Below are 26,905 nucleotides of genomic sequence, written 5' to 3' on the forward strand. Positions count from 1 at the left end.
ATCAATAATGAACAATGATGTTGATTCTTCTATTAAGTTCTATCTACTACACATTAATTTTTTTATTCTTATGACCCAAGTGTTATATTTAGGGTCATATATATTAAGATAAATAAGCTACGAACACTTCTCTCAAAAATGTTGCAAAAAAAGTGAAACTTACATGACACCTCTATTTTATAAAATGAAGCTGGCCTGCAGTTCACACTGTTCCCATCTTTCTTTCAAGACCTATATAGTCTGAGCTTTTCTCTTCGATTGTCTCTGGCTACATCATTCCGCTAACGTTATTGCTGGCCCACTTTCCATTTCACTTTCTTTTTTTTTAATTAGAATCAGATTAATAGAGCAGAAAGTGGCCTCAATCATTGAGTCCAAACTCCCATTTCACAGATGAAGAAAATGAAATCTTTCCAATTCTGATAACAATTAAAGAAACATAAACTCATTTCAGTTAAACCATGTAGAAATGTATGATAAAATGGAATAAAATAAAAAACTTTGCAATACATAGCCTGCCTCAAAAAAAGAAAGAGGGATTCCCAGAGCCAATGGGAGAAAGAAAATTCATTTTAGCGGGAACAGTAAGCGCCAAGTAACACTGCCACAGTTCCTAAAAGTTCTCGACCTCACAACTGATTAGATTTCTGGCTGCCTCCGTTTTCTCTCCACCACTGGCTCAGGTGCTAGGTAATTAATATCTGTAATGGCTATCGAGATGCAATGTTGAGATATCCTTCAAGAGAGCTATGCAGGCAACTTAGTTGACAGCCCAAGTTGTGCCCCTTGGGATTTATACATTCTCTGGCTGCTCCCAGCCTATGACTGAGCACAGCATAGGTATGAAAGCCAGCCCATTCCTACCTGACTCTGGACTCCTCCAACCAGGAGTTTTTGGTTGAGGAGTCTTCATCAGCCTGGAGGATGTTTTCTCAGAACTGGGCTGTGGCCAAGACTCTTCAGTCCAATCCTCCCTTTGCTCTCTTCTTTAACTGTTGTCGAATATGTGTTGCCATCTAAAGGCTCTCCTGCCCCATTCTATTCCTTTCCCCTTTATCTTTCACAAACATTTTTCAAAATAAATCTCTTGCACATCTAATTCCCATCTTGGTCATCTGCTTCTCCGAGGACCTGAACTGACAGAATCGGAATACCTCTTTGATGTGATATGGTGCATCAGTTAGAAACTTGTGAAGCTCTGCACTGGAGAAACTTTCAGACATGCACACAAGGAGACATTATGCAATGATGTTCATTACAACATGGTTTGAAACAGGAGGAAATTGGAAACAACCTAAGTGTTCAAATATAGGAAAAGGGAAACTTTGAGGTTTATTTATTTAAATGTACTATAGGGAATAAATCGAGCTACAGGTATCAACATGGATGAATCTTCCAATATAATGTTAAGTGAACAAAAGAAGTTGCAAAAATACCCACACAGTATGGCACAATTGGTTTAAATCTAAAAACACAAAAAAAGTGTTCTACATAGTTTTTGAAAATTATAATAATTTGGGTAGCAAGAACACACATTCACTATAGAAGTGGTCATCTCTGGGATAAAAAGGAGAGAAGACAGAATAGGATAGATTTCAACTCTTTTCTGTAATATTTTTATTCCTCTTTTTCTTTTAAGGATAACAACTGTTAAATTGTATTGGTGGATACATGGGTATTTGTTATAGTATTCTCTGTACTTTTCTATGTGTTTGAAATGTTTTCAGATTTTTCAAATGAAATAAAATAAATATTTGTTGAAAGAAAAGAAATTGAGGCCCAAAGAAATTGTGACATGACCAAGTTCACATATTTAGTTCGTGGCAGAGAAGACATTCTTGGCTTCTGGACTGGCTCTCTGACCACCACATTGTGCTGTCTCCATTGTCATGTGTCTGTCTAATGGGGAAGATGGTCAACAAGTCTTTTGTATCCTTCACAATGCTTTACCAAGTCATCCTAGGTGCAAGAAAACACTTAACATGTACTAGATCAAATTGAACAATTAGCATGCAATCTCTAATGCAAAATGACTTGATTGCTGGAATTATACTCCAAGAGAAGAAATCTCATGCTACAGTTCTGACTGCAAAGTGTTCAGAAATGTGTGGGTCATGCATTCAGCAGCTCTGGAGGGCCCAATTGCTGACCCAGATCTTGTCCAGAAGCACCAAAAAAGGGAGGAGGCAGTTCTTATCTAAAGAATCAGACATTTAGCTGACCAATCAAAAGTCATGTAAAATACCAACATAACACATAGGTGACCTTGGAAAGGTTACAGTCTTCCTCTGAAGATTTACGTTTACAAAAGCCCCACTACCTGCTGTACTCAGAAATCCGTTTGTTAGGGATCGGGGAAATTCAACTGGCTCTATTCTCTATATTGTAATGGTAAGATAGAAAACTTCTTCTGAAGAGAAAATTGGGGATTTACTGACCCTTGATTCTGTGGTCCTACAGAATCCAAATGAAAATATGTATTGTCTGTTCTTAAGAGCTCTTCAACAGACACAAGGCCAATAGCAGCCAAAACAGAACACACTTCGGTATCTTAAATCTGGGAAGTACCTGGGCTAATTAATAACCACAGACAGAAAAGAACAATTAGGTTGTACACTTATTAGGCTCCTTTTTATGTTATTTTCATTGTGAGAGGCAGTTATTTTTCTAACTTTAATAAAACCTAATGCCTTTACTGATTTCAGTAACATGAAAATTTGAGGTGAATATGTCCTTGCGGGTAAGCTTTGTCTTTTTCACCAGTATGTTTTAAAAAGCTGGCAAGTGCTTGGCACATTATTAATGTTTGTTGATTGAATGAAAGGATGAATAAATGAATATAAGTGAAATTAAGACATATTTCTTACTGACAGACACTAATGACTAAAAAAGGGTTCCAACAAATGAGCAGAGTTGACAATTAAAGTGTAAATAGGAATCTAATGAATGTTCTAATTGATCTTCCCTGCTTTAAAATGTAGCCAGGATTTTTTAACCTTGAGATACAATGCTCAGCAAATTAGTAGACTGCCTTTGTATGAAAGTCTCTTCAATCAATCTAATAGTTTGTCTTCTCAACTATAGACTTTAAGACCTCTGCCAAATTAATGTTTTGTTTTAGAGTTGCCTCAATAATAGACTTGTATACAGAAGTTGAGTTTAGCACTTTGGACTTCTGTGAAAATAGAGAGCATGTGTTACATTTGAAAAAAAAAAGCCACAACTCTTCAAAGTTAATAAACCTAGAATGGAAAAGAAAACTCTCATTATTTCTTGGTGATTCTACCACCAAGAAAACAATACACCTTCAGTGTCTGAATCAGATTTTAACAAGATTTTTTTAATTGATTCTTTCTCTTTGGCTCTATAGAGGCCCTTAGACAATGGATGCTAAACATTTCTTCAACCATTGGGTAATTTGATACCAGCTATATAAGACTTGCTGAGACGTAGTAGAAAAAAAAAATCACCCATCTCCACTGTATAAAGGAGGATAGAGGTTAAGGGGAATTGAAATTTAAAAATAAGATTTTGTAAAAGAGCTGTGGATGAGTGTTGAGTCCCACTTGCTCCCCATGACAAGAAAAATTAGGCATGCTTTCCCTCATTTTCAACCCAGAGAAAGTGGCTTCAATGGAACCACTTAGAAAGCTCAAGGTGTGCCCCAGTGCTGACAGAGGACCATGGAATAGAATAACTCCAGCAGACTAGCAACTCTGCACTGATGGAAGACAAGAAAGATTGCTACAAAGAAAGATTGCAATGGTTTTTTAGTGCAAAGGATGTGTGACAGTTTACTGTGAATTCAAGAGAAAAGAGACAGCCTTAGGGTCCTCTAAATACTGCCCCAAATGACTGCCTCAAGGTACACAGTAATTCTTACAAAGGAATGTACCAGTAGATTCCCAGGGACCCAGAGAGAATATCAAATAAGCAAGCATCAGCAATGATGAATTTCTCAGTACATCAAGAGAAGTGTAGGTCAGATACCCCAGTGATTTGGGGGTGGAGGGTGGGCAGTTTTCAAATAATGCACTTAAGTTTGCCAAGAGAAAGTGTCAGCTCAAACAAACAAACAAACAAACGAAAAACTGCCAAGTGCAGAGAACACAGGTATCAGCTAATTTCAGCACTGATCAAATAATACCTTTCCTTTCCTCTGACCTCCTCCCATTCCTTCAGCCCCCTCCTATGCCAGAGGAATTAGAAACTGCAGTAGCAAGCTGGAGGGGGAGGAGGGGGCATAGAAGCAGGAAGTGGTGAATCTGAGACAGAGTTCACCAGGTCTGACTTCCCCCACTTCCAACATCACCTCTTGCAGACCTAAGCTAACAGAGACTGTAAGCTTCAGCTTCAAATAACATTAATGTGATTATATGGAAGTCAACATTTTAATAACTGAAATAAGATCTCTCAGGTGACTAGAGAGCACAAAGAGTTTCTCATCATCTGATAGACCAAAAGAGCTGCTGTGTCCTTCCTGGAATTCTTCCAGAGACAGAAAAGATTTTGGAATGGGAAGAGAGGGAAAACTCAAAGCTGTCTTGTGATTCCACTATACAAGCCCTGCACATTCACAATAGCACAGTTATTTTGGCATATCACAATTCTCAGTAAGTTCTGTTTTCTGGTCTTCATAATAAGTATTCCAAGGAAAAATGAGGAAGAGGGAAGACATAACTGTTTGATATTGATGTGGTTAAGTGGGAAGAAGAGCTGGAGACAGGTCATGAAAGATTCCCCCAGTCTCTTCAGCCCACTCCTACTAAGAAAGCCTGGTGCCTCCCCAGTGCTGAGTGAGGCAGGCAACCAGTAGTGAAATCATTTTGCTCTCCCTCAGCCCACCATGATCTCTCCTGATACCACCTCCCTCCTAACTGACCAGTTTGTTTTCTGACTGTGTAATGGTAATCTGCTTTCCTGAAGAGACCTGGACCCCTCTGTCCCACATGCCTTGCCATGAGCCAGGGTCTTTCTCTCACTAGACTAATCTACTAGACTCTCTCTGTCTGCCAAGTTCTATCCACCATCTGGGCTTCCTCTGCCCTGCCCCACTGACCAGATTCAACCTCTTTATAGCAACACCCGGGCCCACCCTGCCACACCCACAGCCACACTTTTCCAGCTCTGACCTCAGCCTCTACCCATCAGCCTTTGCTACTAAGGTCCCTGTATGCCTTGCGGCTGAACCCATAGAAAGTTGGAACAGAAAGAGAACTTGGAGTGACTCATTTGCAACTATTTCTTGTCATTAAAAGTGGCACAGCCATTAAAGAAGAAAGGTGGGAGCTAAAAATTGGGGCCTTAAAAAGTAGCCTTCTGTTATCATATAAGACTAGGAAAGTAGCCACAAAGTGTTCGTAATGTTCCTCAGTGGTTATCATTTCAAATCAGACTCAGACCAGGAAGATGTAAGGATAATCATGAAATATGAGGCACACTGCTGCCGAGCACCAGTTAGTTCCAAATGTGTTCATTTATTCATTTGCAGTAACAGCCTCGAAAATCAGTGGAGTGGTCTCTAGGAAGTAAAAGAGTAAAATAATTTTCCAACTCTCATAGTCAGAGGGCTAATTCAAGTTTCAAAAGCAACACTAACTTGCTTAAAGTACCATAAAAAGAGAGAGAGACAGAGAGTGGAAATTCCATCCTGCTTTAATCACTGTCCACTGCAAGTTTCCTTAATGATTTCCAGCTGCCTCCATTTAAAAGTTGTTGCTTTGACAGAACTTTTGTACAAACTTGGAACATTTTCATGTGCAAAAGAAAAAAAAATCTTGCTTCGTTCTCAACTGCATTCTAACCAAAAGCAGATTTCTCTTGGATTATATAAGAATACGATGAGCTGGAAGGGGCGGGGGTGGGGCAAGGAGTCAGACTCGGCCTCTGCTTTTTTGCAGTCTCCACAAACCATTCCACAGGAGGCACAAAGGAAAATGTGAAAACCCAGGGAGAAGCCCACACCCTTGGGAAAGCCAAAATATGCTTTCAGTTCAGCATACCACTGCATTCTGATGTGAAGAAAAACTACTCAGAATTAAGTGTCCATGAAATAACTGCCTCCAAATTCCCTATCAGTTAAAAGTGTGTGTATGTTGTGTGTATGTGTGTGTATGTGTGTGTGTGTGTGTGTGTGTGTGTGTGTGAAGTATGTAGTGAGTTAGTGAAAGGGTTTACAGTCAATACTGTGCTGGTCAAATAGTTTGTAACTAATCTCTCATCCGTTTCTTTGCATCCATTCTTTGCAGAGAATAATGGAAACAAGGATATACAATACAATAAAGGATCAGATATTAACAATTGAATAAGGCGTTTTGTCACAAATCATAAACCTGAGGTTTCAAACCCCTTTAGGGTCATCATTTTCTTTCAAACAAGGTTGTATGCTTTTTAAAAGCAAAGAGCAACCATTTCACAGTAATCTTTGTCTTCCCCGTAGCCCCTGGCACTGGCATCTCCTATCATAGGCCTTCAATGAAGACGTGTTACAATGAGTAAGGAAAACTTTCAGAGGGGGATGGATATTAGTTAAGCAATAGGATGTGTGGAAGGATGTGTCTATATTTATAGACAGCTTGAGAATAGGTGAAATAATAGATTGTTTCATCCTCATGATTCCATGAATCTATCATTTTTTCACATATCATTAAGTTTTCCATGTAGATATAGTCCTATATTGTTATGTGGAGGGCAGAAAGGAACTCTGATAGTCTTCAAATTATTCTCTGAAACTATCCCAGGCTGCTGAAAATTGACTCCCCTTTTGAAAAAGAGGCCTATAAATGCACCTGCTAATATTTTTTCTTGTCCACCACGTCAGTAAGGAAATTATCTACCCCAAACCCTTCATTTTGCACATTGAATCCTTTGACAGTATGGGGAGGGACTTTTAACAATACTAAAAAAAATTCATAAAAATGTTCTATGTAAACTCCAGAAGAGATACAGGAACTAACAGCTAAGTCAGTCTTGGAGTCACTTCGCATCCTCATCTTCATTCATTCTGACAAATATTTTCAAGTGTCCCATAGATATTCCTCATAAATCTTATTTCCATCACTTAGGGACATGTGGAGGCTCCAGAATTTCTGTTTAAAAGGGCCCAGGGGGTAATAATCTGGTTGGCTGTCAAGGATGCCAACTTTTGTCCTGAAGCCACTTGTGAACGTCACGCACACTGTTTTACTTGCATTGTATCTTTACTGGGGATGGAGGTGGGCAGGGAGCTTGGAAGGTTAAATTCCCATAACCCACTTGGTACTGTCCTTGTGAAGGACCATGTTTTAATCAATTTCTGGACTTTAATTCTGAGTCTTCCCAAGCTCTCTATATTATTCTCAAACTCTAGTGCCAAAAATTGTACGGAGGACTCTCATGTGGGCAAGCGCAGAGACAAAGACAAATTCATCACTTTATAATTGCTGGGTTTTGCCTATTTGTAAACCTCAGTAATTGTGCTTGGTTTTTGAACAAATTCACTAAATTTCTTATGACTAGATCATTTTAGCTGAATATCACTGCAGCCATTTATTTTCAAAAAAGCATTCTGCAAATGAAAGCAAGCAGTAATATAGAACGTATGTTACATCTGTACTGATCCTTCTTTTGGCACTCTTTTCAATACATTCCTACTCCCTCTATTTTTTCTTTTATTTTTCTTTCTATTAAATATATTAATATATAAAAGGCTATTAATAAATATTCCCATGCCACATTATTTTCTTTCGTGGTCTATGTGTTTTACCTTCTTTACTAGAATGTAAGCTTCTTAATTATAAAGACATTGCCTAGTTCATCTTTGCATCTCACTGGCCCACATTTGGCACATAGAGAACATTAAGAATGGTTTGTTGAGTGAATAAATGAATGTACTGGACCCTGAACCCTGGAAGAAAGATATAAAATAAATCTTTAAAACTTTAATAAATGGATCCAAAAGCTGTTTCAGATAAACTATTAGCAAGTCGTCACATCTGACACTTCTAGAAGGCCCACCAGGGAGGGTCAGCATAACCCCATAAGGGTGTAAACACAGCTGTTGTTCTCTTCAGGATATGATTAGTTTTGATTTATTGCACACGTTCACCTGCAAGGCTTCTCAGAGCACACAGAGTCATAATCTCCAAAGTCACCTAGTGACAAGTGAGTCCCCGAGCTCCATTGCTCACCTGGATCCACAGCTCTCATTTATCTCTCAGGCAGGCCAGAACCACTCCTAGCCTCAAGGCCCTCAAACTTAGACTTTGTCAAATCAAATGGGTAATAATTTACAATATAAGTATCTTTTATAGAATAGTGAGTTATTTCTCTTCTTCTTTGTCTTTTTTTCTTCTCACAAAATAAAACCCTGGAACTATAGACCACAAATATATTTATAGTTAGTACTTTTCTTTTTAAAAGGATGGGTGCATTATCCTGTCATTGGTCACAAGGAAGATGAGATGGGGAATTGAAAGGATTCAAAAGTAAATATATTAACAATTCCTCTAAAAGGGCTCAAAGTCCATATGGTAAGCTGCAGAAGATTCCAGAAGAAAGGCGGGACATCAGCTGGTAAAACTCAGTGTTGAAACTGAGGTAGAAATGTCAACTGGGAAAGAAAGGCAGAAGGTCCACAGGGAAGCCACGCTTCCTTAAGGAGTTGAAAACGCTAAATCCTGAGATGCTAAATTCTTTTAAGCCTATTATTTTGACTTCCGCTGAGGTCATGATCTCCCAGTCCGTGGGTTCAAGCCCTGTGTCAGGCTCTGTGCTAACAGCTCAGAGCCTGGAGCCTGCTTCCGATTCTGTGTTTCTCTCTCTCTCTCTCTCTCTCTCTCTCTCTCTCTGTCCCTCCCCAACTCGTGCTCGCTCTCTCTCTCTCTCTCTCTCTCTCTCTCTCAAAAATAAACACTAAAAAAATTTTAAGAAAACCGCTTGACACAGAATCCCTGGGTAAAGCAGACCTTGTAATTAATACTTTCATCCATATGGAAAGGCTGTCCCCTTTCATCATTTTTTAGCTGTCTCTGCAAAGAGAAGGGAGGGAGCATTTCAAAAACTTACTTACCTACTAATACAAATAAGCACCCCCACCCCACCCAGAGAAGGCAGAAGCCTGAAGTAGCTACCAGTTTGGGGGTTTCACCTGACAATGAGAAACTAACCACCTAAGTAATTGTATGTATTGGGGAGCCAACTTTACTTGGTGAAGAACACTGAATTGAGAATTAAAATTCATGTTTGAATCCTGGCCCAATCTCTTAGTACATGTGTGATTTTTAGTAAATTACTTAAGATCTCTTTAATATTTTTTTCAGTGATAAAATTGGAGATTAATGACACTTGCCCTCATAACCTCCCATATGGTTGAGATAATTAAATGAGATGTTACATTAAAATGTGCCTTGTGAACTCTAAAGTGCTATGCAAATATAAGACACTGATTGAACACATTTGATGACACAAAAATGTCTCGTGGAAATTTTTCTACCAACCTCTGTGACAGAAAACAGCTTTGAATCTCTACTCTAACAATAGAGCATACAAAGAAATGGCTATGTTACATAAACAGCTTTTCCATGTCTACAAACCATGCGTACCTACTAAAAACAGCTACCAAAAATTACAGAAGTAAGCAAATTCTTCCAGGTAGTTGCTTTCTCTTGCTTTCACTGAGCTTTGGGGAAATATTTTTTAACTTTTAGTCTATTCCTTCTAACTGGTTTCTGATGTACATATGAAGGATAACTCTCTAGATGCTCACTCTTTCCAGAAAGTATTTACTTAGAGAAAATTAGAATTTAATTTATACTGGATGATCAATACAGACCTTTATGCATGCAATACATCTAATACACTGCAGCCAGATTAATTTCCCTAGTCAGTGATTAATTGCCTACTCTGTCCCAGGCGCTGGAGAAGGTGCCTGGAATACAACAGAGAGCATGATGGGTAGGGTCTCTGGCCTCCTAAATGTCAAATCCATAGTTTCGTTTCAGAGCTCATCTTTCTCAACCTCTGTGACATTTGATTTTGTTGCCAATTTGCCTTCTTGAAACTTCCTTCTCTCTCAATTTTGAAGGCATAATTCTTGCTTAAGATAGCCGATACGATTGGCCAAGTTCCTCAACCTGAATTTCCAACCCCTTCTCCTTCATCACCTTCCAGCCAGGGGTAAGAATGTGTTGTAGTTTTGCCCCCATTAGATGTGAGATGAAGTCTACGCTAATGTTCCTGCAACAGATAGGCGGCACTCCTTCTCTTCTTCATTCCTTTGGCTAATATGTAGATGTGTTGACGAGACCTGTAGTCGCCAGCCTGCAACTATAAGGCAAAGTGAAGAGAATGGCTTTGCGGTAGTTCCAGTCTAGTAGAAAACTACGCCAAGTTAATTCTAATTCATCCTCAGTCACAGCTTAAATCTCCTCAGAGAGACCTCCCGAAACGTCCCGATCTAAATTAGCACCTCCTACTAAATATTTTCATAGCACTCTGTGATTTTCCTTCATATAACTTATATATTTTTAGTTCTGTATTTCACTGTGTTAGTATTTATTTTACATCTTTCTCCTCCACCAGAAAGCAAAGGGATAATTAAATCTTTCTATAGTCATTCTATATTCAGTGTCTCACAGATTATCTACCACGTATTATGTGCTTCACAAATACGTGTTGAAACTTGATGACTTCTCCAGACTTAGGTTTCCAACTACCCTCTGGGTATCTCTACTTGAATGTTCGGCAGGTCCCTCAAAACCAAAGACCCAGAGTAGATTATATCTGTACCAAATTTCTTTTCCCAGTTAATGGCATCACAAGAAACCAAAGCCAGAAACCTCCAAATCTCCTTACCTTTCTTCACTCCTTCCCTTCCCCTCACATTCGTCTGGTATCCAAGACCTGATTCTATCAACTTAATATTTCTTCATCCTGCTCTTCATCCCCTCAATACTGTTCACCCTTCCATACTTCAAGTCTTCATGTTACCTGCAGTTCTACAGTATTACTCTTGTAGTAGACTGCTACTTCATCTTCCTGTGTATTTGAAACCCACTCTTATTGATGATCTTCAACTAACCAACCATTATACCCATTTTATAGATCATAAAATGAAGGCTCCAAGGATTTCAGAAACTTATAACCTCAGATCACTCAACTAGTGAGTAGCAGAGCCGAAATTTACACTGGTCCATACCCCAAAATCAGGAGACCTGGGAGACATCTAGACTTCAGCAAGACCAAGCTCCAGTACAAGCATCCTGAATTAGAAGAGTATGCCTCTATGTGGATTCCCACCCCACCCCCGAAGTCTGTATATTTCTTGAGAACAGAGAAAAGATCTTCATTTCATCCGTTTTCATCACACATCACCTACCCCTTCCCCAGCACACTACATAGTATGTGTTAAAAAAAGAAAAAAAAAAAGAAGGAAAGAGAAATAAGGAAGGATTCATCCAAGGGAGAAAAAAAGGAGGAGGAGGCAAGGTGATAAGACCTGAGGAAGAAAGAGATAGGAACAAGAAACATAACTCACTTTGTTTAGATTCTTGTTCAGAAGTTATGCCTTTGCAAAAAAAAAAAAATGTTGGCTTGAATTTTGGCTGATGTTTTACTTCAGCACAGGGAAAATTCCAACTTGGCCTTTTCCCTCAGGAACGTTTATGAAGAGTTAAGAGTTATATGATGATGTGAGGTAAAGAAAGTCAATTCACATACACCCTTCTTCAAAGTAAAAGTTCGCAGCTAAGTGCCACCTAGTAAATCACCCCTCCTCTAAAAGCTCTGCCCTCTCCCCTTCAAGACAATTACAGTCTAAAAAGCCGATTTGATTTGTCACATTTTTTTTTTACCATTTTGTGCTTTAAGAGTAATTTGGGGCTGTATTTAGGGCTGCAATTTCTCCTCTAAAGGAACTAAAAGCCTTATTCTTTTCAGTCTCATAATTAACCTACCATGCCACTTCACCCAAATAATCTTCTGGAAATTTAACAATGTACCCCCAAATCTTTTGTAGGCTGGATTTGCCTCAGCACCACTAAATCACTCAGTATCATGTTCCTCATAGGCAGTGGCTGAAATGAAATATGCATACTAGGTAATTGGAAAAAGATTCTGTCTCATTTGCCTCCGCTGTTCTTCCTTGTTGGAAATGCAGAGGGAAAGAAGGCAGCAAGAAGAATACCTTCCTGCTGTCAATTTAGAAGAAAAGCCATCATCACAGAGCCACATCAGCAGGGGCGGGCCTGAATTCTCTGCAGGCTTCTAACAAGCCCCTTAGACCTCGAGACACTCATCACGGTCCCTTGACACAGAATGAGAAGACTTTCGATAAAACAATATGGTGTGCAATTACAAACACATCTTAAGTGCCCCCTACTCATTGGCTCCTTTCCATTTCCAAAATGCTCTTGTTCAGCCTTTCCAAAAAAGAATTACCTCTAGCCAAAGTGCCACATGTGCAGAGAAAGAACACATTCTGTTTTTATTTTTTTATGTGTTTCCATAATCCTAGTAATAAAACATATTAAAATGAGAATCTTCCTCATTAGGCTAGGGTTTATATGGGAGATGATTTAAAATTTTATAAATTTACTATCACTTTTATTTTCAGTTCTCTATTATTTAGAATTTAATTGTTCAATCCATGAAATAATTATAGCTAGCACTAATTGTGCTTTCCGTGTGCCAGGCACTGTTCTAAGTGCCTCATGTATATTAATTTTGTCCTCGAAAGGATCCTATGCAGTAGGTGCTATCGTTATCACTCCAACCTTTACAGATAAGATAACCGAAGCACACAGAGGTTAAATAACTTGCTCATGTCAACAGCTAAAAGTGGTGCCCGTACCATAGTGCCTCTGACTTAATACAGGCCATCATACATATGTTCACTACTTCTTTTTCCTTTCCTTCTATGTTTTCTTTAGGGTCATTTTAGTCATGTAGTCTTTTAGAGAATGCTTACCTTTAGAAAATGTCATCAGCATATGGGGGAGATACAATGAGGCACAACCCCAAAGTCGTGGAAGTAAGGGACATAAAGTGGGCTTGGAGAATCCATCAGAACATGTAGCGGATACAGTCAGTGTTGCCTGAATATCCCTGGGACTCCTACTCATCCAGCTTTCCCTGCAGTTGGAAGGAGCCATGTGACTAGTTCCGGTCACCAGTCTTTGAGCAGAAGTAAAGCCAACTGAAAAAGTGTACTGGGCAACAGAGCATACAACTGTGTCAGATGCCACTGATAGGTCAAATACTGTGAGAAATGAGAACTGATTATGACATGTAGCAATTATGGGATTTTAGCAATAGGGAGGTTATAACTGAGCATGATAAGAACAGTTTCTCTGTAGAAATTCACTAGTAGCATCATTGAATCAGTAATGTAGAGTATAAGAAACTATTTCGCTAGTGGGTACAGAATTTGCCTAAATAGAAGTTAATCAATGATTGGCATAGAGCTATAGAACCTGGATTCTTCTCACACTTCATGCTGTTCTCTTACCTAATCCACTCAAAGTCTTCCTTGTTTCATTACACATCCACATACTCACACATATATGTCAAGTTGTCATACATTGGACTACTGGTCCAACAAAGTCTTTTACTCTTTTACAGTAGTGCTATACATCTGTATTTTTACCATGGTCCTATGGTAAGTAGAGAGTACTTCTGAGCCCCCTAACTTTGGACTTGGTCATATGATTTGATTTGGTCAATGGGACATTAGCAGAGACAATCTATGCATAAAAACTTAAATTTGTTTGAGCCACTGCACTTGCTCTCTTATACATCCAGACAACCCTGAAATAGTCCATATACTGAGGATAGCCCACTGGTCCCATAGAAACTCCCAAATCTAACCTGCAACCTGGAGCCCAGTCCAGCCAATTGCAGCCAAACTTTAGCTGACCTGCAGAGGCATGCATGAGAAATAAATGCCTTTTTTTCCCCCTAGAAGCCACTGAGCTTTGCAGTGGTTGGTAAATGACATTATTGTGAATACAGCTGACTGAGACAAAATTTGAATTCCAAATGTCCCAAATGTCCTTAGAAAATAAGGTACAAAGTTTTGCCTGGACTCTCCACTAATTACAAGCCTCAGATTGATCCCAGAATTCCATTAAGCCACTCCACCCAATACCCACACCACATAGTAAAATTGGTTCATTCTCCTCTTTAAAAATCATACTTTAGGAACTGGAAGAGGTCTAAGTAGTACTGTCCAACCACCTCTTTTTACATCTGATAATACCCAGGAGGTGAAGTGACATGTCAAATATCATACTACTAATCACATAGAGCAGCTACTAGAATCCAGATTCCTGACTGTTATTTCAGTACTGTTTCCTCTGTGTCACATTCCCTATCTTACTTCCAAACTGAGAACTCTCAGGTTCAAGCTATATTCAGAAACAAGAAATCTAGGATTTAACATTATAAACACTCATTCTCTTGTCACCCATACTATCTTCTTTCCCTTTTTATAAACTCATTTCTCTCCAGTGTCTGAACCACTCCAACACACACACACACACACACACACACACACACACACACACACACTTGAATTCTTTAGTCTGTAACTATTCTATTATTCTATAGCCTCCAAAAATCTCAGTTTCATCAACAATTAATATAGATTTAAAATTTTTTCACTGGGAGACGGTATAAAGAGTGATGTGTCCAATAGAATTATAAAGTTTTTGAACTAACAACTTCATTTTACAGTGAAGGAAATTGAGTCCTAAAAAAGTAAGATGACTTGTCCAAGGCCACACGACTGGTTAGTAAAAGAGAAGATACCGGATCCCAGGATTCCTGACTCTTTTCTAGCATCTACTTCCCAAACCCTACCATTTATAATCAACAATATATACACATTTGTGCCTTTGTGGTTATTAATCTCATTACTTCAGGAGAAGTTAATTTTGGATTCCTTTTTCAATATATTAGTTCTTGACATCTTTTTATCTGGAATGGAGATAGAGGTTTTTGTATTAGAGTGTAATCCAAATAAGTGTTCTTGAGGGATTTCAAAAGTCAATATGACTTTTACTCTTTCAAAAAAAAATCATCTCTCAAGAGGATAGTGACTTGCCTTTGCATCACAGTGCTTTGAGACAAAAACATAATTTGTATATTAAAAAAGCACCTTTCATCTTCCCATATGTACAGTTCAGTGCTTACAAAAACAACTCATTACTTGTTTCTTCACCTTGTGTCTCTTTAGAAAAGAGGGGAAACACAAACACTCAAAAACTAAATCATTTGTCCACGGTTGGATAGGAAGGCACTAATTTAGCACATTGCCTTTGCAAAATTCTGGTCTAAACTTCTTGTATATTAGTAATACTAATGCTAATTCCCACAAAAGTAACATTCATTGAGTTATACTAGGTTCTAGGCACCATGATATGAACTTTTGTATGCATTAACTTATTTCTTCCAGATGATGGTAATCTTAGTATGTAGTATTATTATCTACATTTTAGAGAGAAAGATGAATCTTAGATGTGTTACATAATTTTTCCAAGGTAACAGCAGAATGAACATACCTAGTTGCTGGCAAGGATGGCATGTATTTCTTACAAAATATCACTGGGTCAGGAGTGGGAAAGGGCCTCGACTCTCACACCAAAATAATGAACAAAATAGTTTCTGGGGGTTTTATGGTGAATTGCTGTAAATACATGCATATATATATATATATATATATATATATATATACACACACACCTACTTGTTTGAGTCACTGTGAATCTGTGGGGAAAATGGATTTGAGCTACTTTATGAAGGTAAATTAAAAATTAGTCTTGGGGCACCTGGGTGGCTCAGTCAGTTAAGTGACTGACTCTTGGTCTCGGCTCAGATCATAATCTGAAGGTTCATGGGTTCAAGCTCCATACTGGGGGCTGACAGCACAGAGCCTTCTTGGGACTCTCTCTCTCTCCTTCTCTCTCTGTGTCTCCCCACTCTCTCTCTCTCTCAAAATAGAAATAAACTTAAAAAAATTAGTCTTTGTTATCAGAAGTTCAGATTGTGGTTTCCTTTGAAGAAGAAGGAGTGCTCATGACTCAGAGGGAAGCCCAAAGGGTCTTGTGCAGTGTGAAGAATGTTCTGTATTTTGTTGTTGGAGGTTATGTAGGTGTGTTTACTTTGTGAAAATGCATCGAGCAAAACACATGTTTATGTGGTTTTCTGTGTGTATGTTATATATCATTAAAGCTCACATTAAAATTAACCTTTGAAAATGTCTAAAGACATACTGAGAGTAGAACCACTGTCTGCCTCTGAAGAAACTTTACATTTACCAGCTGTGAACCAGGTGGGGCAGCGTAACAGAGGTCATGCTTCTGAACTTTGAAGATGACAGGTCTTGTTCAGTTCTATCCCAATTAAGGATTTCTAAGCTTCAAAAGCCTTGCCTATGAAAACAAAGGGACTGAATTCAGTGAGATCTATTACAGTATTCACTGTGTTTCATCGTTGCTTCATCTCCCAGTGTGTTAGTCCAGGAAACAAACACTAAGATGGAATTAAAGGTGCAATAGATTTCTTGGGGAAAACAGTGGAGGAGGCTGAGAAAGATGTCAGACTGTAGTGTAAATCTGAACTTTGTGAAGGTGAGAGGGCAGGGGTCATGGATAATGCTTTGAAAGAACCAAGTTTGGGGAAAGGGAGAAATAATGAATTCGGTTTTAACGTTTTGAGCTCGAGGTGTTTTTTAGACATCAATTCTGAAATGTCGAAGGGCAGTATGGGTCTGGAGTGTGCTTCAGTTGCACATTTGAGAGTCATCTGCATATAGGTGGTAATAGAAGCCAGAGGCATAATGAGACAGCTTAGGGACACAGTACCAAGTGAAAAGAGAAAAGGGCCTCAAGCATTGATGACTTCTGATATTTAAAGTCAGGAAAAAGGAGGATGAGCCTGTAATGATAACAAGTCCACAAAGACGAAGCAAGCAGAAAAGGATTGTGTCCAGTCAAGGGAAGAAAGAAATGATCAATAGTGACAAACACAACAGGGAGGTCAAGTAAGAAGCAGCCTGCAAATATCCATTGGATTTAAAGACATGGAGGCCATTGTTGATCTTAATAAGAACTATCACAGTTCAGTGATGGGGACAGGCCAATCTCCCTATATAGTGGTGGGGGGTGAGTAGGCAGGGAGACAGAGGTGGAGATAGAGTACAAATCTAAAGTGCAAGTGAACAGATTGTCTTGTGAGAGGATGCAAACAGCTGTTCTATTAAACAGGAGGAAAGAAGAATAGATTAGATACAGATGTAGACAGAGATATGTTTGGAAATGGGAAGATGAGAGATCACAATCTTATCTAGTAGTTTCCATTTTCTCAGTGAAAATATCATCTGCTGAGAGCAATGGAAAGGATAGAGAAGTTGAAGGATTCTGCGGAAGAGAGAGTTTGAAAGTCTTTTCAGAAAATGGGGACAGGAATTGAGCAAAAACTTGTGGCAAGTTGAAAGGCCCATTTACTGTTGTTTTTATACATTTATGGTCGATCCAGTGATCTGGGTTGTGAGTTGCAACCCATCTTTGGGTAACTTGGAGAGGACTTTCTGCCAGTTGGGTGCCATGAAAAGTCAAAGGTGTATTTAGTGTTATTAAAATAATATTGCATGGATTCATGGTTGAAGGGGGAGATTAATAAAGGAAGGGAATGATGGATTAAGAGTCTTGGAGAGAACCCAGCACCTGAACATCTTTGTCCCCTGGCTTTTAAGCAACTCTTCTAAAACCAGTCACTTTTGTTCCCAGGAAAAACATCATGTAGCAAATTTTACGTTTGAAAAAACACTGGCATTTATGTTAGCAAGCACATCAAAAAAAAAATTGTCCTTGCCTTCATGAAGTTTGTATTCTAATGAAGTCAGACTAACAATATTTCTTCTAGGACAACACTATTGAATAGAAATACCATGTGGGCCATATATATAATTTTAAATTTTCTTGTAGTCATATTAAGATGAGTAATGAAAACAGGGATACTTGCCAGATTTTTTTTAAAAAGGAATATACTTACACTAAAAACTCATTCCTTATTTATCTGAAGTTCAAATTTAACTGGGAATTTGGTTCTCTTATTTTCTAAGTCTGTTCATCTAAACAGGTAAAATAAATCGTAAGATTCTGTTTATTTTCTTATCACTTCAACATGTAATCAATGTTTAAAAACTTTAGATATTTTAAATTTTAGTTAATTAAAAGTAAATAAATTAACATTTCAGCTTCTTATTCACCCTAGGCACACTTCAGGTGTTCAGCAGCTATAGGTGGCCACATATTAGACATATTGTAGCTACTGCATTGAACAGCACAGCCCTAGGGCATAAACTCCTGAAGTCATAAACGATGCTCACCTTTGTCATCTCCCGTGTGGACTAGCATAGTGGCAAGGCTCTGTAATTACCACCTACAGAAGGAGATATATTTGAATAGAAAAGATATACAAAAGATATACAATAATGAGCAGAGAAGTAGTATATGAATTGAACAAAAGGGCCTTCTAGAAGCCCAAGAAATTATACCCTTCGGACAGAAACTTATATGAAAAAGATGGCCCTTAGAGAAACACTTTCATAACCAACTGGAATCTAATTTTAAAAGAAAAATAAATTGTGTGTACCTCAGCAATATATACAGAGACAAGGAAATGGCGTCTTTTAAGAAAGTTTCTATCCCAGCTTGCACCAGACATTTCTTTATCTAAATTTCACATGGAACTCAATTCCTAACACGAATATATTTTCCACAGAAACAGCATAACAAACTCCATAGCTATAAAGACAGCAAAGGCAAACTCTCCCTCAGAATTCCGTAGAGCAAAGAGTCGTGAAGTTGGGTATCTCTGATGAGCATGGCTATTTTCTCTAAATCCTCTCAGGGTGTTTTCTGTTTTCCAAAATGAAAGCGACCTGGAAATTATTTACTTCACGGTGGAGACCCAGAAGAAGAGTAATGGCAGGCTGAAAGCTCACAAAAGAGAAGGCTGAAGCTGTCCTTTTCCTCAGGGAAAAATAATCTGAGTCTGATGCAATGCAGTCATTTTCCCCCGCCATTCTTTTTATCTGCCCAAGCTGTGTTCTCCTAGAGCATTCATCAGACAGCTCTTTCTTGGTTAGCAGAGAGACTCTGTATGAATTCTAACCCTGCTATATGATCCATCTTGGAAAGAGGAAAATCTAATGAAAGAGGAGGGGAGATCATTCTTGTATTGATATTTACATTTCCCAGAACATATAAAACTATCATTTTTAGGATCACCAGACCAGACTCCCACTGAGAAAAATGTTTTTTTATTCAGAGAGGTGACTTACCTGGATCCCCTTTGAATTGGAGACACTTTTAATTATATCTTCACTCCTCAAATAAAACTCCTATAATGGTTCAGTTTGTGTGAAGTTCCCCTCCTTTGTATTTTTAGTCTCCTGAAGTTAGGACTTATTATATCATTTTTAATTAGTTAAAAGGTTAATAGTATAAACTTCTGAACTGACAAAACAATAATTGCTTTCCAATCTGTTAAGTGTTTGGGTTTTTTTTTTAATGACAATTACAGGACTGATATTTGAAGTTAGCATCTACCTACTTATTACTGGTAAGGTTAATGTCCTGGTTTGTGGGGAAGGATGACATAAAAATTTTAATGATCTTATAGTGGTTGGGTAATGTTTGAACATTGGAAGGATGACACTCAAGTACACTCCCCCCTAGTAGTTTTTTGAGGCAGGAACTCAGGAGCAATAATGTGAAAAGAAAGGTCATCATTTGGTGAAGAATAATTTACTTCTACTACTTAGCATTTACTAAGAACTGACAAGTTATGAGTCCTTAAATACATTCAGCTCTCAAGAACAACTCTTCTTATCTTTTTCTTCTCGTTAGTCTCCAAGCTGGTATAGCAAACTTACAGAAAGATAACATGGCCTAGGATAGAATTAGAGTCCTGGATGGAAATAATTTAACTCTCCTTCATCATAAAAAAAAAATAATAATAATGTTTTGCTAGCTCTGTGAGTACAAGTACAAAATTGTTGGAGACCGTTCTCTGTGGGTTGCATATTTCTGCACATTTTGCAAGAGAAGCGCTGATTGCTCTTTTATCATGGACTATATTTTCAAGGATGTACAGTAAGCAGCCTTGGAAGAAGAAGATAGTATTTCCCTCTGAAACAGAGATACTCTGCATGTTTGTCATCCAGTATAATAAAGATAATGCCTCCCTGAGAGAAAACACAGAAATACTTACTGCCTATTATAAAATATTTGGGTTCCCTAAATTTAGAGTTGCCTCTGCATGTGCAGCTGTCACTTGGCTCCCATTGTTGTTTCTTTGTTTCCACCACCCTGCGGGAATCAGGGAACTGGCAAAAGAAAAAAAAAATTCTTATATTCTTACCATTGCTGTCACTGTAAGTAATAAACAGTCCTTTGTCCCTTACTCAGGGATTTTTTTGTCGTCTGCCACCAGTATCCACAAAATGGTGGCAGTCTTACTTGCTAGCTTGCAAGTGGTAAAATCTCAAAGGATTCACAGTTCTTAACAAGAACAGGCTGGGAAAAGAGGCACAGAGATGTAGGCTTTTACCACTCAGATACCCGCTCCTGATGTTTTCTTTCAAGCTGAGGCTGGAGAGAGCAGAAAGTGAGGGCTTTCTGAGGCACAGGCTCTTGAACTGTAGCACACTAGTGCACTGTAAACCATTCATCAGTGTGCAGTTTGGGCTCAATATGTAAAATGTATTTTTGCTGCAACTGGGGGCGTAAGCCCTTATGGTGATGGCCATAAGATGCTGAGCTTATGTGACCATACAGTGTAAAATAGAACAGAGTATTCCTTGCTAAGGATAAGAGATGAGAGGTTAAATTCAATCTAGCAGGAAACGGAACTGAGCAGTCACTGGAACATGTGAGGATCTTGCTTTATAAATGTAAAAGTATTGTCAGAACATTCAAAAATTTGATTCAAATAGGGACTGGAGCTGAAGTCCTGAAGTGTGACTAGTTGAAGAGGGTAGTTACTTCAGTAAGTTTTTTCAGTTTTCCAAAACGTTTCCCTTTTTTTAAAAGTAAGATTTACCTTTTCATCTTTTCAAGTGCATTGCTGCCCAATCTAGAAATCAAACATGTGCCACAAAAACATAAAGTTAATGAATCACAGATCTGGAATGTCCCCAGCTATGGGTTGAGTTGCTGCTGCCAATCCCAGTGTCCACAAGGAATCGCCCACCCCAACCCCCACCCCACCCACCCCCCACACACCCGGAGGGTTTGTTTTCACAGGAATTTACAAGTTACACCAGAGTCTAAGTTTAGAGCTGAGCAAACAGACGGCACTTACCCAGTACCCTTTTACTTGGCACACCTTCCTTGGTGTCCTTTTAGAAGCAATGGGGATATGCTCTCCCTCAACACTCTAAGCCCCCTCTCAGAACTAGATCCATGTAGGTACTGTGTGAACAGAGTTAAGAGATTTATTACTTTGGGCTCAGTTCCAGACCTCAAATGTAAAGCTTTGGCAGTCATATCCAAGGGATAAGATAAGAGAAATGTATCTCATGAGTCCTGGCCAGAGACAGAATCCAGGAGAAGATCTTGGGCCTCTGGAGAGAAATCCCAAGATAAGAGAGGGATTCCACATACCACAGACAACAAGTGACATGCAAGGAGGACCAAGGACAAATGGGCTTCACTTAACCCTGCCCTGCCCTGTTAAGAATGTAGGAGAGCTCCCTCCATGCCAGTCCAAACGACCTGCCGCCCTCAGACATTTTGGTTTCTTCCCTAATGATAAGGTAAAAAAAAAAAAAATAGCCTCCGTGCTTATGAAGTCCTAGAGATTGAGCTATACAGGAAGTAAACTCTGTGAATCTCTGGAGAACAAAGAAAAGTGATTTATCTTAGGAAGAACTTCACTCTTCACCTTTGATGAAAAGTAACAAATAAATAAACAAACAAGCAAGCAAGCAAACAAACATACATATTTTAGGTTAATGTGTTCATGACTACTGGCTATGTTCACAGTTGCACTCTGCAAAGGAAAACCCAGCTGTCTTTCTATTGAAGATGTCTTAAATAAGAAATCCCTTTTCAGGAAAGTCCAATTTGAGGATGGCTGTATGCTTTAATGAAGACTTTTGACCCCTGGGAAATATAAGAAGGAACGTCCAGAAGGAGTGATAATAGATTTTCTGCCTTTTAATCCTGATGGGAAAGCCTATTTTGAAGAATTTCAATTCTTAATGCAGATACACAACAGATGACACAACTGAGTAACTGCTAAGAGGTCAATTTGTCCCCAGCAATCTTTTCACGTTTTGATTCTCTACTAAAACTCAATTCTTAGGTTCACTAGAGAGAAGGAAGGAAAAGAATGTCTCTTGCTTCAAACTCATAATGGCATCCAGCTCTGCTTTGCCCACTTTAAGTAGATTGCTTGGTTTGGACGCTCACACTGTTTTTTCTGGAAACCACTCACACTTCTGGGTTGTACTCCCAAACCACTAGAAGTCAGTCGTCTGGCTGAGAAGGAATTAGACTCCAAGTACTTTCTTTTATGACTTTATTTTACCTGCTCCTTTTGAGCACCCTGTACTTTAACAAACACAGAATACACATTTATTGACAACTTTTTACAATGATGTCCTACAGGAAGATTTTGTTGTTACCCACTCCTTCCCAAGTTTTACTGCAAAAGAAGAAGGCCTGCTGAATCCAGCTGGTGACTCCCATGGAAAAGTTTACCACAGAAACATTTGCAATCAGTTAGGACTTTGTCCCATAATGCTTAGCAAAGGAAGTTGAAAACAATTCGGAATGGAAATAGAATTCTATATGCCAAACCTTAGAGCTAAGTTTCTAAGCATCCCCCTTGGAAGATGTGGGGTTTTTTTTTCTCATTGTTTGGTGCCCAGTGAATGGAGATGACTATGTCTTTAAGAGTTTTATTCACTGTGTTCGTGTCTGCATCTGTATAGAACATTATCTTCCACTTGGCAGGTCACTTAGACTTGCCCACATCTGGTTCTGCTTTCATTTCTATTACCCTATTCGTTTCTGGCCAGCACTCAAAAAGAGCTGCAAGTTTATAGGTGCCACGGAGGCATATGGTTGAAAGGAATATTTTCCCTTTTACCAAGCTCCTATTTCTGTTTTGATTTTCCCCCTATTTTTCACTTAATTAAGAAGAATTATAATTGAGTAGAAGCTTTTATTAATATTCTGGAAAATGACCTTTTAAAGAGGCATTTTAGAGTGGTCTGAATGCTTAGAAACTTGACTTTTACTCCTGACTACAGCAGTTCTTTATGGAAAGACCAGGGGCTTCAGAGTTTGGTACAGTTAATTCCGAGTCCAGTTGTGCCACTCATTGGTGAGCTGAATCCTGGATTTTCTCATCTGTATTTACAGGATAAAAGGAAGTCGACATGTTTAGGTTGTTGCAAAGATTAACTCTGAACACGTGATAAGTGCCTGGTAAAAGGGAAGTATTATTAATAAAGAATAGCTCTTAATGTTTTGTGGCAGTAAAATGCACCATTCTGATCATACTCAGCAATTAAAAGGAAAACTTGCTGGTTTTCATCTCTGTGAGATCTAATTATTATGTAGCGGTTTTCCTTTAGGCCCAAAAGAATGTCACTGCTAATAATAAAGGCTGTGGAGGCTTACTGAGCCATAGAAGTTTTATTTGCTTAATGTGAGAGAATAGGCCCAAGGACAACACATTCATGGTTCAGGAAAGAGAAACAAATTACTATAGAAGCAAGAGCATGCTGAACATGTCAAAGAAAAATACAACACTGATAAACATGAATATAAGTCCTGGTACCAAGAATAAGGTAAAACTGTGATTATTTACCGAAAACCCAGAGTGTTGACCTTATAAAACAGACAACAAGATCAGCCGAAGGAAACCACTTTCTGTCCATCTTTCTCCTCTATACTCTTGATTATAATCAGCTTTGGCTCTCAAGTGACAGGAAAAGAAAGGCTCCAGCTAGGTAAGACCAATGCCAATCTTAGCTAACCCATGTGAGATGACCAAGTGGAGTTGCCTCAGAATGTCAGTGCCACTGTAAAATCTACTCCCAGTAAGTAGTAAAATCAAGCACAGAGACTTCTCTACAGTCACCTAGTACAGTCATAGACATGATAGAAAATGAAGTTTAAAATAAAGAATTTGAGGGGCGCCTGGGTGGCTCAGTCGGTTAAGTGTCTGACTTTGGCTCAAGTCGTGATCTTATGGTTTGTGATTGCGAGCCCCGCATTGGGGTCTGTGCTGACAGCTCAGAGCCTGGAGCCTGCTTCGGATTCTGTGCCTGCCTCTCTCTTTGCTCCTCCCCCATGCGCGCGCGCTCTCTCTCCCTCTCCCTCCCTCTCTCTCTCTCTCAAAAATGAAAACATTAAAAAAATTTAAATAAAATAAAGAATTTGAACATTTCTTAAAAGACAACAAATTTTAGGTGTTTATTTCACTCCTGGAGTCAAGCAAAGTTGAATAAGATATGCTGTATCACTTTGATAGGATTTCCATAACCAGCTGGATTTAAAGTTTGATTCTTCTGTGTGCGTGCTGCTGTTGGCTGTAGCAGGGGAGAAATTTATGACTTTTATCTGTAGAACAGCAATTACTTTGTACACTTCCTAACAATTTCTCAGGTACCCCAAGACAGCCACACTCATCTGTCTATATATTCTCTAAAAATATATTTTGTTTCTTCTCCCTCTGTCTCAGGTGAGGCTGACTTTCATAAAGAAATACAGGGATTCTGGTAAACACTGGAGTTTTTCTTCACTCGTTGTTTTTTTTTTTTTTTTGTCTCCTATTTGGTATCACTTACTTCCCTCTGGGTCATTTCAATGAAATTAGACTTCACCGTGCCATACTAAATAAAGGAAAAGAGGAGCATGAATTAATGAAGTTTGGGTAATATAATTCTTTTAATGAAATCCAGGTTTATTGCTTTAAAGAGGCTATGGTAATTAAAACTAGACTGAGAACTGCTTCGTTGAGATTCAAATTTAATAAATAACGAAGCAAGATTTGCAATTAGATTATCATATCCGGGCGCCAGCCCAAGTATTGCCAATGTCTGCTTATATTGTAAGTATACTATTTTATTCATTTATTCATTCGTTCTTCCAACACAAACTTATTGAGCACGTATTATTTGCCCGGCCATATGCTAGATGCCAGAGACAGAATGGTTAACGAGAAAGGATTGCTTCTTCACCTGATTGCCTCTTGTATACCTGAAAAAACTTTTCTTCTAATTATTCTTTTCCCCTATGATCTTGTTTACATTATTCCATATATTCAAATAATCACAAACTCACAATAAGTCAAAATTAATGAGGCTTTTATTCTAGTTCCTCCCCACCCCCCGCCCCCACCAAGGGCAGCAACTGAACAGCAACTCTTTCTTTTTCTGCAGGCGTGTGTCTTAAAAGATAAAAAAACAAGAAAACAAACAAACAAAAAAAAAACTTCCTGAATCTATTTTCTTTTTCTCTGACAATTTGCAGGAAATAAATGACTTTTGTTCTGAAGAGGCCCATCAGGTTAGCCTTTTCTTTATCCCTTCTATACCAATTATTACAAAAGTTCTAACAAACAAGTTAGAAATACTATGAAGACAGGCAAATATGGTACAGTAAAAACATGGGGGAAATCCATTTTGGTGGCAAGAAGCTGAAACCTCCAGTAGATCACAATAATACTGTTGTCTCAGGTGGAAAGTGACTTTGGAAAGTTACGGTTACGCACACAAGTGTTACACAATGTTTAGTGTTCAGAAGTACACCTGCCTTCAGCACTAACCATAAAGGGCACAGACTCCTGTAAGGAGAACTGAGTCTGGCAGTCCCATCTCTGCTGTGACCTTGGGCCAGTCCCTTCTTCACTTAGGAATGCAGCGTACTCAAAAGCACAGTACTTGAAATCAGAAGCCTGCTCCAATTTGTGAAGGTGGGCGAAACTCTTTCCAACAGTGGGCTCTCATTTCAAAATGATGAGGTCAGGCTATAAGTTCTCTGTAAGAATCTCCAGTGTTAACATTCTTCATTTCTAGAATTAAAATGAGTGTCAGAGTTGTTTGCCAGGTTGGGGGAAAAAATGGTTCTGAATGGCACCTGCCCACTCACCACTCTTCACACTACTCCTCTTGGGATCATTACATTGGACCACCCAAGGGTAGAGGAGAAGGTGGTTGGTCCCATGTTATGAGTTGAATTGTGTTTCCCACCCCCAATTTGTATATTGATTCCTAACCCCCAGTATCTCAGGTTGCAACCTTATTTGAAGATAGGGTTTTTAAAGAGTTAAAAGAGAGAGTTTAAATAGTTAAAATGAGGTCATTAGGATGGGCTATAATTCAATAAGACTGATGTCTTATAAAAGGAGGAGATTTGGACACAGAGATACACACAGAGGAAAGGTGATGTGAAGACACAGGAAGAAGACGACAGCCCTCTACAAGCCAAGTGGAGAAGTGGGGAATAGATCCTTCCCTCTCAGCTCTCAGGAGGAACCAGTCCTGCGGACACCTGAAACTCAGACTTTGCAGACTTCAGAACTGGGAGACAATAAAGTTCTGCTCTTTAAGCCGTGCCGTTTGTGACACTTTGTTAAGGCAGCCCTAGCAAACTAATATACCCCATGAGCTAGTTCCAAGAAAACAAAAAGGGTTCTGACTATCCAAAAGCAAAAACAAAGCAATAGGCTTGGATCCTAGACCTCTTGCCCCATCTAACCACACACCCCAATTTGCATGTTTCCCCCTCATGGCACAACTTCTCCAGTGTCTCCCACTCCCCAAAGCTGCCAACGGGCACATTTTAAACCAGATCTAAATATGCTGATGTGATTGATGTCAAGGATTTGTCTGATTTGCCCA

The sequence above is a fragment of the Prionailurus viverrinus genome, chromosome A2 (genome assembly GCF_022837055.1).
Source record: "Prionailurus viverrinus isolate Anna chromosome A2, UM_Priviv_1.0, whole genome shotgun sequence".
NCBI lineage: Eukaryota > Metazoa > Chordata > Mammalia > Carnivora > Felidae > Prionailurus > Prionailurus viverrinus.